Here is a 12118-nt window from a genome sequence, read left to right on the forward strand (position 1 = left end):
TAAAAGAGGAGAGTCTGTCTCTCTGCTCTGCTCTCTCTGCTTCCACCATCTTGCAATGTGGGACCTCTGACTCACTGTCGCCACCACCAGATGGACTTTGGACTTCCAAGCCTCAGAAACCAAGCAATAAATGTCATTTTTCTTTATAAAATACCCAGTTCCATATATTTTGTTATAAGCAACACGAATGGACTAATACAGAAAATTGGTACCGAGGAGTGGGGTGCTGCTTATAGCAGATACTTGAAAATGTGGAAACAACTTTGGAACTGGGTGTCGAGGACAGGCTGGAGGAGTTTGGAGGACTCAGAAGAAGACAAAAAGACAAGCGAAAGTTTGGAATGTCTTAGAGACTGGTTAAATTGGTGGTGACCAGAATGCTGATAGAAATATGGACTGTAAAGACCATTCTAAGGAGGTCTCAGATAGAAATAAGAAGGAATTTATTGGAAACTGGGGCCAAGATCACCCTTGCTGTGAACTGACAAGGAACCTGGCTGCATTGTGTCCATGCCCTAGGACTTTGTGGAAGTTGGAACTTAAGAGTTGTGAACCAGAGTATCTGGTGGAAGAAATTTCTAAGCAGCAAAGCATTAAGGAAGCTGCGTGGCTACTTGCAACAGCCTATGCTGAGTTATGGTGGCAAAGGCATGACATAAAGCCAGAATTTAAAAGGGAAGGAGAATGTAAAGATTTGGAAAATTTGCAGCTTGCCCATGTGGTAGGGAAGCAGAGAGCATGCAATGGTGCAGCCCAGCAACCATTAGGTAAGAAGATTAGTGCAAAGAAAAGGGATTATCAAGAGAAGGAGAAAAGGGCCCTGAAGACATTGCAGAAGCCTCTGGGGCTAATCCTTCCATTTCAGATCCAAAGATCTAGGGAGACAAAATGGTCTTGGGGAACAGGCCCGAGGCACCCTCCAAAGCCTCACTGCTCAGGACCACCTTGGGAAGCTGCTTCCAGCACCAGCACCCCAGCTGCTTTGGCTGTTCCAGCTGTGGCTAAATTGGTCCCAGGTGTGGCTGGGCCTGCAGCTTTGGAAGATACAAACCGGAAGTCTTGGTGCTGTCCACGTGGTGTTAAGTTTTCAGGCTCACTGAATGCCAGAGCTGTGGAGGCTTGGGAACCTCCACCCCAATTTCAAAGGATGTATGGAAAAGTCCGCGGGCACAGGAAGAGATCTGTCACAGGGGCAGGGTCACTGCACACAGCCTTCTCTAGAGCAATGCCAAGTGGAAACTTGGGGTTGGAGTTGCAGCAGAGAAACCCCATCAGCTCCATGTCTAGTGGAGCCATGAGAGCAGGACCGCCATGGAGACCCAGTGCAACCCCAGCCTGCGAGAGCTAAAGCATCACCTGAGACCAGGGAAGTCACAGGAGTGGAGCTGCCTGAGGACTGGGGGACCCAACCCCTGCACCAGTGTGCAGAGGAGGTCAAACATAGAGTCAAGGTACCTGATTTGCCAGCTTTGAGATTCAATGCCTGCCCTGTTGGGTTTTGGACTTGTTTGGGACCTGTTACCCCTTTCTCTTGGCCTATTTCTCCCTTTTTGAATGGGAATATGTACCCTATGATTGTCCCACCATTGTATATTGGAAGTAGATAACTTGTTTTTGATTTCACAGATGGGACTTTGAACTTTGGACTCTTAAGTTGAAACAAGTTAAGACTTTGGGGATGGAATGAATGTATTTACCTGTGAGAAGAATATGAACTTTGGGGTCCAAGGGCAGAATGCTGTGGATTGATTAAATTGTGTCCCCCAAAGTCCATATATTAGAAACTTAATTCCCACTGTAGCTGTTGGGGTTGGGAAATCCTATTATGGTAATTAAAAGGTGGGGCCTGGAACAGGTGATTAGATTGTAGGACCATGCTGTAGTGAATGGATTAATAATGGTGCTCAGGGGTTTGATTCTGAGGGCTTTAAAAGGAGAGCACATGAGTCTCTCTCTGCTACACCATTTTTTGCCATTTGAGACCCCTGCGTTGCTGCAAAGACACCACCAAAGAAAACCCTCACGATTTTGGACTTCCCAACCTCTGAAACTGTAAGCATTAAATTCAATTTTCTTATAAATGACCCAGTTCCAGGTATTTTGTTATATGCAACAGAAACGTACTAATACAGATATAAAACACAGTATATTGGTAATATGAAGAGAAGTGACAGATGCTTTGTTAGCAGAATAATCTAGTGAAGTTATGCTGTAAGAAATGATCCATTTTAGTAAGAGAAAAAAAATGATTTGACTGGTAAATGTTTCACTCGGAGGAAACTAAAACCCTCTCGCAATCAGGCCAGCCCGTGGCTCACTCGGGAGAGTGTGGTGCTGATAACACCAAGTCAAGGGTTAAGATCCCCTTACCGGTCATCTTTTCAAAAAAAAAAAAAAAAACCCTCTCGCAATATATTCAAACCACCCCCACTTCCACTGTGAGAAAAATCAGAGTCATTTGGCTGAGAGCCTGGGAGGGGGAAGCAAATGGTTAGAATGAACCAGGGACTGGGGTGGGAGTAGAGGGTGTAGAGGGGTGGGGGAGAGAGCAAGGAGAAACCAGAGAGGAGGATTCCTGATGCCTGCTGAGTTGGGCTCTATACCGTTCTTGAGGCTCTGTCCCCTTTTATTTTTTTATTTTTATAATTTTTTTTAAGGATCTGGACCCGCGGCCTTGGTGTTATCAGCACCACACTCTCCCGAGTGAGCTATGGGCCGGCCCTCTGTCCCCTTTTAAATGTTAAGGATTATACTCACCTTTAGTTTAAACCAGTACTATTCACTTCTGTGTATAACCCAGATGTCTCTTGGTAGAGCCAGATTTAGAGGCAGGCCAGCAGGGCAGCAGCCTGGGGTGAGCCCTTGGGATGAATCAGAAAGGTGACGCCAGTTAACTCTGGTTTCCACTTGTGTGTCCTCATGTAAGAAGCACGACGTAAATTATCCCCACCCTACCAGGGTGGGCCATACCCTTGGGTAGAAATTTAAAAGTACTGCTCACAACTCCGAATGATTTCTGTTGAGTGTTTTCACAGAAAACACATACATCACAAAGTGCAGCCACGGGCCTGGCAATGACTTCAAACCAGCCAGTGACTGATCTGCTTCCCTGAAGTTGGCTGCTGCAGTCAGCTGAAATTGCGAAACCAAATCACACAAGGGGAAGACTGCTCACCCAGAAAGAGAGATTTATTTTGTTGTCTAATATTTAAACAGTTTTATATGGCTCCCAATAAATTGTCTGGTTCAGAAAGAGCATGTAACAAATATACACGATAAATCTCTCATTTTTAACGTAAGGAAATATATATACGGTTTTTATTAACAGAACATCTGTTTCTCTCCATCTCCACTTCATCAGTGTTTAAAGAACATTGGTTTAAAGGACACCCACACCTCTCAGTCCCCTGGCCCCCAGCCTCAATAGCCTGTGGGTGCAAACGGGACCATGTTGTCATTCATGCCTCAACACAGAGCTCTTTGCAGCATGGCAGGCGCTTGCTCAGCTGCCTCTTCCCCAGAATCTCTGTGCCTGGCCTCCCTTGCCCAAGGACAGCCTCCCCATCTGAGCCTCCTCCTGCCCACCGCTGCCCGCCAGCAGCCTCAGAGAGGGGCCCAGCACTGCTGCTGCTCCTGAAGCTGTGCAGAGGCCTCCCTTCGTGCCTTGGGCCAGCTGGTCAGAACTGGTGGTGCCCAGAGCCCTCGGGCTGTGAAATCTGCCATGGTCTGTGGAGACTTGGAGGTGGAGCAGCAGAGGGAGAATGGCCCCTCAGCAGCTGCATACCATCCCTGTTACCTGGACTTCAAGGGGCAGAGGGGTGTCCAGAGTCTCTCCACATCCTTCAGCTTCTGGCCTACACCTGTCTCCATGAAGGTTCTAAACCCATTCTTCAGGCACACATACATGTGCATGCACACACACTAATGTAAGCTCCATGAGGTCTGCGGTTTTTTGCCCCATTTCATTCACCGTTGTATCCTTAGTGCCCAGAACAGTGTATAGCACTTAATAGATGCTCAATCAATTTTGAAGACTAATTGAAAAAAAAATGAATAAAAGAAATCCTCATGTCTCCTCCTTCAGCATAAAAGTCCAAGCCCCTCTAAGTATTATTTCAGGCAAATATAACCCACGGGGTTTCCAGTCCACCATTCCACAGGTGGGGCTCAGCTAGGAAACCCAGATGCATGAGGACACTGTGTCATTTTCATGTTATCAGCACACCCTGGCCTCACCAGCCTAGCCTACCACATGGCACAAGTCCCAGGGCTCCTGCTCCCATTCCACTCAACTATAGGCAGCCCAGCCTTCGCCCATACTCCTGGGATTCACTGGGGCATGCTGACATGTTCCCTTACACCTTTCTGTGCCCCTTGCTGCCTCTGCCCCAACCGCCATTCAGCTCTCTCCATCCACCCGCTTCTCACTCTGCCAAAGCCCGTCCCATCCTCCTGCAGCTGACCCTCTTCATCCCCAGCCCTGACTCAGACCCTTCCTGGCATTCGCCACAGCAGTAGGAGACTAGGTTCCAACTGCTTAAGACTACTGAAAGTTTGAGGAGAGAAAGAAAGCAGATGATAGACAAGCACTTTCTACTGCCCCTCACTGAAATTGGGCTTGTCCTCTAGGGCCACTGACATCTCCCTGACCACCACAGCTGGCTGCCGTGGGCAGTGCAGCCACCCTCCAGTACAGGGTGTCTGCTCTGCCACCCATCCTACCTCATCTCCGACCACCCTTCCTTGCTCATTAGTCTGTTGCAAGAATGCACCAGCTCGCTCCCGCTGCAGGACTGTGTTTGTCCTAGGACACGCATTCCCAAGACCTTTGCCTGACTGGCTTCTCTGGAGGTTACTTCTTGTCATAATGTTGCTCCAGGATGCCTGTTCTGAGCACACAATAGTCACAGAGCCCTGCTGTCACCTCAGCCTGCTTTATGATCCTCTGAGCACCTATCATTATCTGAATCATGCTTATTCATTTGTTTTTGCTTGTTTATCATGTATCTCTCCTCAGTAGATGTTCTGTTCATCTCTGTATCCCAGTGCTTAAAATGGTACCTGGAACACAGTAGGTGCTCAGTTAGAATCCACTGGATATTGAACATTGTATATCCTTTCTACTTGGAGTTCTGATGCAAGAGCTACCAAACCCAGAGAGAGGAGAGGTTTTCCCTCCTCCCAGCTTTAGACCCACTTTCCAGGCTCTGACATTTTGTGACAGGATCTAGCTCCTCCCAGTATGGCTCATGGTGGGACTGTTGACCCATCTCAAGGGTCACAGGGATGTGGCCCTTAGCCCCTGTCAACCCAGGCTGAATTCCCCGACATCAGTACATTTCCTAGTGGTGGTCATTTAGGGTTGAAGACCACTATGTGGAGGGCATCAGTGGTCTAGTAAAAGTTGAGCCCTGCAAAATCCAGGCTCAGTTTCTTTTCAGTCAAAGTGAAAACAGGGTCAGGCCTGTGTGTGCTTCTGCAAGCGCATGAACAAAACGCGCACACACACACACACACACACACACACACACACACACCACCTACAAACGAAATCCATTCTGAGAAGCTACTACACCTGTACACCGAGATCCTGTTCTACACAAACATGACCCCATCAACATCTGGAAGCAGACTCGAGGGACCTCCCCAGGAAGGACTAACGGGACTTGTCATCCATGTAACTCATGTCCCCTCCTGGTGTTTTGCCTAGAACAAGAATCAGACTTGGCACAAAGGTGAATTCAAGAGTCCACTAAAACTGCTTTCACTTTTCAAAAGGCCATCTTTCCAGATCTCACCCTCAAGGCTTCAGAAGGCCACTGCAGCACCGCCCTGGGCTTTCTGTCTGCAGAGTCTCTCACCTGCATTTCCTCCTCTAGTGCACACGCACTGGCAGGATAAATTCACTGGGAAAGGCTTTAGCTGCTTCTGCCTCTCTATGATCATTTCGGCAGAGTTAGAAGCACAGATGACTCCTGAAGTGTTTCACAATTAGAAATTGAAGTGATGGGGTCAGTGGAAACTTTAAAATCAGAACAGACCAAGAGTGGAACACGTGCCCAACACATGGGCGAGTGCACTTATGGGGAGGTGGGTGCTGCAGGGAGTGTGGGGGGCGTGTGCTCATCTCCACACCCCCACTGGAGGGAGGGGAGGGCCAAAGAGGAAGGGAGGGAGGGGACTTTGAGCTGCCCTTAAAAGGCGAGGCAACAGCCACCAGGGGTCAGAGGTTGTCCAGGCCTGTGTGCTTCCACCCAACACTTCATGCTTCTGTCTTCAGGGCTTTTAGTCATCAGAAAATCGTATCGCAGTGATCAGGCAAAAAAAAAAAAAAAAAAAAAAAAAAAAAGAACCCCAAAAGCATGGAATGTAGAACATTAAGAATAGGAAATAATTGAGTTTTCTTGTTTTCAAATGTTCAAGAAGACATGATAATTTTGAGTAAGTAACACTTGGCTGGGAATTCCTGGCACATGGGTGGCATAGACGCAGCTCTCTGGATACTGTTCTCATTCTCCCCTCATCCTGTTTCAAAAAAATACCCCTGAAATGGCCATCAGAAAAAAGGAGAAGACTTGTAACAACACTGGAAACTAGCCATCCACACCAAGGAAACTTGAGGTATCTCAGCCAGACTGTGCCTGTGGGGCCAAATGGAGGGCATCATTGCAGGAAGGTGAGCCAGGGCCGTGTGTTCAGGACATACCAGGAGAGCCCCCCTCACTCTGTGGCAAGGATCAGATCAGAGGCCAGAGTGGCTTGAGGGATGAGGTTGCAAGTCTGCACCCCTAAGCTTCCCTCCACCTCCGCATCCCTGCAGTTTTCAGACCATCCCAGGTACACTGTTGGTGCCTGGCTGGTCACACCTGAGCACAGCTACAGAGAAGCCCCAAGAAGCAGCTGCTGGCTCAGTGAAACAGAAAAGCATGTCACTATCCTATCAGAAATTCCCCAAAACCTTTTATTTACTTATTTGCAATTGCTACGCCTTCTTGAGAACTGAAAAATAATGAAACTCCACTTTCTTCCTTTTCTAAAGATTCATCCATGGAGGTGGCACTAAATCTCCCTGCAGAGGCTGCTCAGCTCTTGCTTTTTTCCACTCATCCTGGGCTGCGTGATGTCCGAAGTACTCATTCCTACTATGTTTCCTGTCAATTTTCCTTGATTCTTTTGGTCTAAACCTGAATGACCCTCTGAGAAAGCTTTAGGCCACAACTCTTATCAACCTCCCACTGAACATTGCTCAGTTCCTTCTTGATTTGAAGTCTTTCTTGGATGAGCAATAAACAATATCCTTTTCTTCCCCTTCTAAGTGTGGAGTTGTTTAAGAAATAGGTCAGAGGAATTAGACAGCTGGAGATCAAATTGTAAGGTGTATCACTGGCAAAGGAAATTGAAGAACATGGCTTTAGCTCCTTAGACAAATGGGTTCCCTCATTGCTCACAACTGAATTAGGCAAACTTTGCATTAGCCCCTTATACACTGCCTCCTGCAGGCCAAGCCATTTATTGCAGGCAAAGAGCAGCCCAGGAAACACCCTTTCTGAGGAGAAGGACCTGAGCCACATTCATCAAACAGGTAAGACATTCCTCTGAGGAGTGGGCAACAGAGAAGTCTCCAGGGTTTCTGTGGCCTAAGTTGGCACCACCCTCACCCCAAATCTGAAAGTAGAGAAATAAATATTCTGCCCCAACAGCTATTCTCGGCAGGCTTGGACTTTCCTCTGTGTGGATGAGACCATGCAAAGCTCACAGAACCTGGGAAAAGATTATGCAGCTTGCAAGATAAACATGCCCCAAAGATTTTGAGGAAGGTGCCTCTCTGGGGGACAAAAAAGATTTACCGCAGCACAAGTTTTTAAAAACTATCTGAATATTGATTCAGATTCTCAATCAGAGTCCACAGGGTGCTGGAAAAGATCTCAAATCTAGAGAAGATGATAATAAAGAGGGAGACATCTGAGAGCAGGAAGTGTAGCAAGGAGACAAAAACCACAATAGCCGGGTCAAAAAACCATGATGTAGGCTGTAAATAGCAGACAGGACCCTGGAGAAAATAAAATTAACATGATCAAGGGTAAAATGATAAAAGATGAAAAGGAAAGAGGCAGGAGGTCAGATGCAGGAGATAACCTGGGAATGACAGGAATTCTGCAGAGAACAAAACAGATGTAAGGAGGGCCGGCCGTGGCTCACTCGGGAGAGTGCGGTGCTGATAACACCAAGGCCACGGGTTCGGATCCCACATAGGGATGGCCGGTTGGCTCACTGGTTGAGCGTGGTGCTGACAACACTAAGTCAAGGGTTAAGATCCCCTCACCAGTCATCTTAAAAAAAAAAAAAAAAATAGATGTAAGGAAAGCTGCAATCAAAGAAATGAGAGGAGAAAACTTCTGGTGTAAAGAAGGAACTCAGTTGGAAACTGTGACCTCCAAGTAAAGTTAATGTAAAGAGGGCCACACTTAGACACACTATGATGGGATTCTCAAAGTACAAAAAATAATAAAATTTCTGGAACATACACACCCACCTTTAGAACAGGAAACTGAAAGGGGAGAGAGATTTTACTTTTCTTTTTATACCTATTGTTCTGTTGGGTTTTTTAAAAAATGCCATATATGTGTTTCTTTTATAATTTCAGAAACAAGTTTAAATTGTGGGGGAGGGGGTGATAAATAAGGATCTAACAGACGAATGAGAAAAACTAACCAAGAGCCTAAATTAAAACAACTTCCTGCTTCTCACAGAATCCAAAGAAGTAAATGTCAATTTGTTTTTAATTCAACTCATCATTAGAAATATGTTTTACTTTGGGGCCGGCCCGTGGCTCACTCGGGAGAGTGTGGTGCTGATAACACCAAGGCCACAGGTTCAGATCCCGCATAGGGATGGCCGGTTAGCTCGGTTGAGCGTGGTGCTGACAACACCAAGCCTAGGGTTAAGATCCCCTTACCGGTCATCTTTAAAAAAAAAAAAAAAAGAAATATATTTTACTTTGTAACCCCTTTATATATTTTCTTAAACAGGACAAAGGATATAAAAAGAAAATTTAAAGGCCCCTTACTGGATCTTCAGACATTCATGATGCAATAACTATCCTTACTACATTCAATACACTCTAATATTTTCTGTTCTTGTCTATACCATTCTATGTTTTTTAAAAATGCAGTCACGATCCATTAAATTGAGTGGGTTGTGACCTACAGTTTGAAATACACTGATCTAGAAAAACCTAAAGGAAAAGCCATATTGTCATTCATGTATGAAGGCAACAAAAAGACCTCAGGTGTGAGAGTTGTTTTAAAAATGATCTCTCCTGAGTACTTCTCTTGAATAAATCACTTGAAGATGTATGGTAGGACACTAGGGAAAAAATCAAGTGCAAAAACTCAAGAATGAGAAAAAAAAATCCAGCTTGAAGCACCTGCTTAGAGGTTTAAAGGAAGGAGACCTTTCATGTATTCTCAAAAGAATGTGAATTGCTAGCACGTTTTGTAATCTTCTAGCAATATATTTTAAAATGGAAATGTACATACCCATCTCATTCTTGGAAATCTATCACACAAAGATAAAGACACTGGTATTTCAGGCTATACAAACTAAGATGCTTCTTGCAGCAACGTGTACAGTGGCAAAATAACTAGCAATGACCTAAATGTTCAATAACAGGTTAATGGTTTAATAAATTATGTGCATCTATACTAAAGTAATAAACATCGTATAGCTATTTTTAAGAAATTAGCTACAGTTATATATGTATTAATCTGAAGAATGTCCATAATAAAATGGACATAATGAAAAAGCAAGTAGTTGGATAATTTCTATATGATTCTGTTTCTGTGAAATATAGAGGGGAACCTATTAAAAGGTCTATATCTTCATATACTTATATGTGCAGAGGCAAAGCTGTGGAAGAAACAAAGCAAACTGGTTAATTCTAAGGTATGGAGCACAGGAGAAAGAAAGGGAGATCATCGGGTATTCTGAAACACTTTTGAACTGACTTGTTGCCTTATTTTTGAAATTTTTAATTCAATTTTTAAAATTATCTACTTGGTAAAGGGCATTAAATGAGTTAATATGCTGTACATGCACTACTCTAAATAATTGTTTTCAAAATAGAAGATTCAAAAAAAACCTATAAGGTCAAGGGTTTGGACCCCCATACTGGCCAGCTACCAAAAAAAAAAAATATATATATATATATATTCCTTTAAAAGAGATTAGCTACATTATAAACAAAAATGACAAAGTTTTTAATCCCAGATGAAATTTTGAAAAGTGGGAATGGGGCTGGCTGGTTAGCTCAGTTGTTTAGAGCATGGTGTTGATGAACCCAAGGTCAAGGGTTCCTATCCCTGTCCCAGCCAACCACCAAAAAAAAAAGAGTTGGAATGAATGGGTAGAAACTAATTTTTTACAACAGGGAGTAAAACTTCTAGTTCTATATGGACTGTGATCATTGACTATCATGTCATATCAGCGACGCTGACCATACCAAGGTCAAGGGTTCAAATCCCCACATCAGCCAGCCACCAAAACAAAATAAACAAACAAATAAATAAATAATTGAGGAAGATTACAGCAAACAATCTATACGACACTAAGAAGAAAAGGAACAGCAAAATATTAGTAAGGTCTAAAACTCAGGTTCAAAATGCAGCTTTGAGGGGCCGGCCTGTGGCTCACTCGGGAGAGTGCGGTGCTGATAACACCAAGGCCACGGGTTCGGATCCCATATAGGGATGGCCGGTTGCTCACTGGGTGAGCTTGGTGCTGACAACACCAAGTCAAGGGTTAAGATCCCCTTACCGGTCATCTTTTAAAAAAAAAAAAAAATGCAGCTTTGACATGTGTGAAATTGGGAGGGCCTTGAATGGCATAACCACAAGTTCTGGCCCTCTCTGCTCCCTTGGATAAAGTCCCCTAGCCAAACAACCTTCCTTATCAAAGTGACCAGGCACAACTCCTGTGTGTTCCTGAGCAGTGGGTTTCAGTTCCCTGCTAGCCTGCAGCCTGCATAATTATTCCAATAAGCCAATGGCATCCTCCTGCAGAAACTATGGGACACCCCATCCTCTTAACACTATAAAGCCTGCTCCCACAGCCTTTGATTGTTCACTCTGTTCCTGAGTGCAAGGCCTGTGTGGCCTGCATGGTGTGTGGTTGTCTTAGTTTGTTCTCTGTTGCTTATAACAGCATACCTGAAAGTGGGTAATTTATTTTTTACAGTTTTGGAGGCTGGGAAGTCCAAGGTCCAGGGGGCACATCTGGTGAGGGTCTTCTTCCTGGTGGGGACTCTCTGCAGAGTCCCAAGGTGGTGCAGGGGTTCACATGGCAAGAGGGCAAGAGCATGTCCACATGATCTCTTTCTCTCCTTATAAAGCCATCAGTTTACTCCCATGAAAACCCATCAATCTGCTAACCCATCAACCCATGAATGAATTAATCAGTTCTTGAGGGCACAACCTTCATGATCCAATCACCTCTTAAAGGCCCCACCTTTTAAGTACCATAGTCAGATTACCCTCTTAATACTGTTACAATGGGGATCAAGTTTGAACATGAGCTTTGTAGGGGACAAGCATTCAAAGCATAGCAGTGGTGTCTTCCTCCCCCTGGTTCTGAGTGCAGTCATCCCTCAGTATCTATTGGGAATTCCAGGATTCCCCCTAGATACCCAAATCTACAGATGCCCAAATCCCTGATATAAAACGGTGTAGTATTTGCATATACCCTATGCACATCCTCCTACTTTAAATCATCTCTAGATTACTTATAACACCTAATACAATGTCAACGCTATGTAAATAGCTGTTATACTCTATCATATAGGGAATAATGACAAGGAAAAGAAGTCTGTACATGTTCAGTACAGATGCAATTTTTATTCCGAATATTTTTGATCCGTGGTTGAATTCACAGATGCAGAGCCCACGGATACAGAGGGCCGACTGTGTATGTGACTAATAAACTGCTGTCAATCTCATCTGCCCAGATTCCAATGTCACATTTGGCCATCCTAATAACCCTAGGATGAGAATCTCTCCCTCACCAATTGGGTAAACAAGAGGTGATTAAAATCCACAAAAAATTAAGCAGAAGGCATCAAATA

The sequence above is a fragment of the Cynocephalus volans genome, chromosome 10, assembly GCF_027409185.1.
Source record: "Cynocephalus volans isolate mCynVol1 chromosome 10, mCynVol1.pri, whole genome shotgun sequence".
Lineage (NCBI taxonomy): Eukaryota > Metazoa > Chordata > Mammalia > Dermoptera > Cynocephalidae > Cynocephalus > Cynocephalus volans.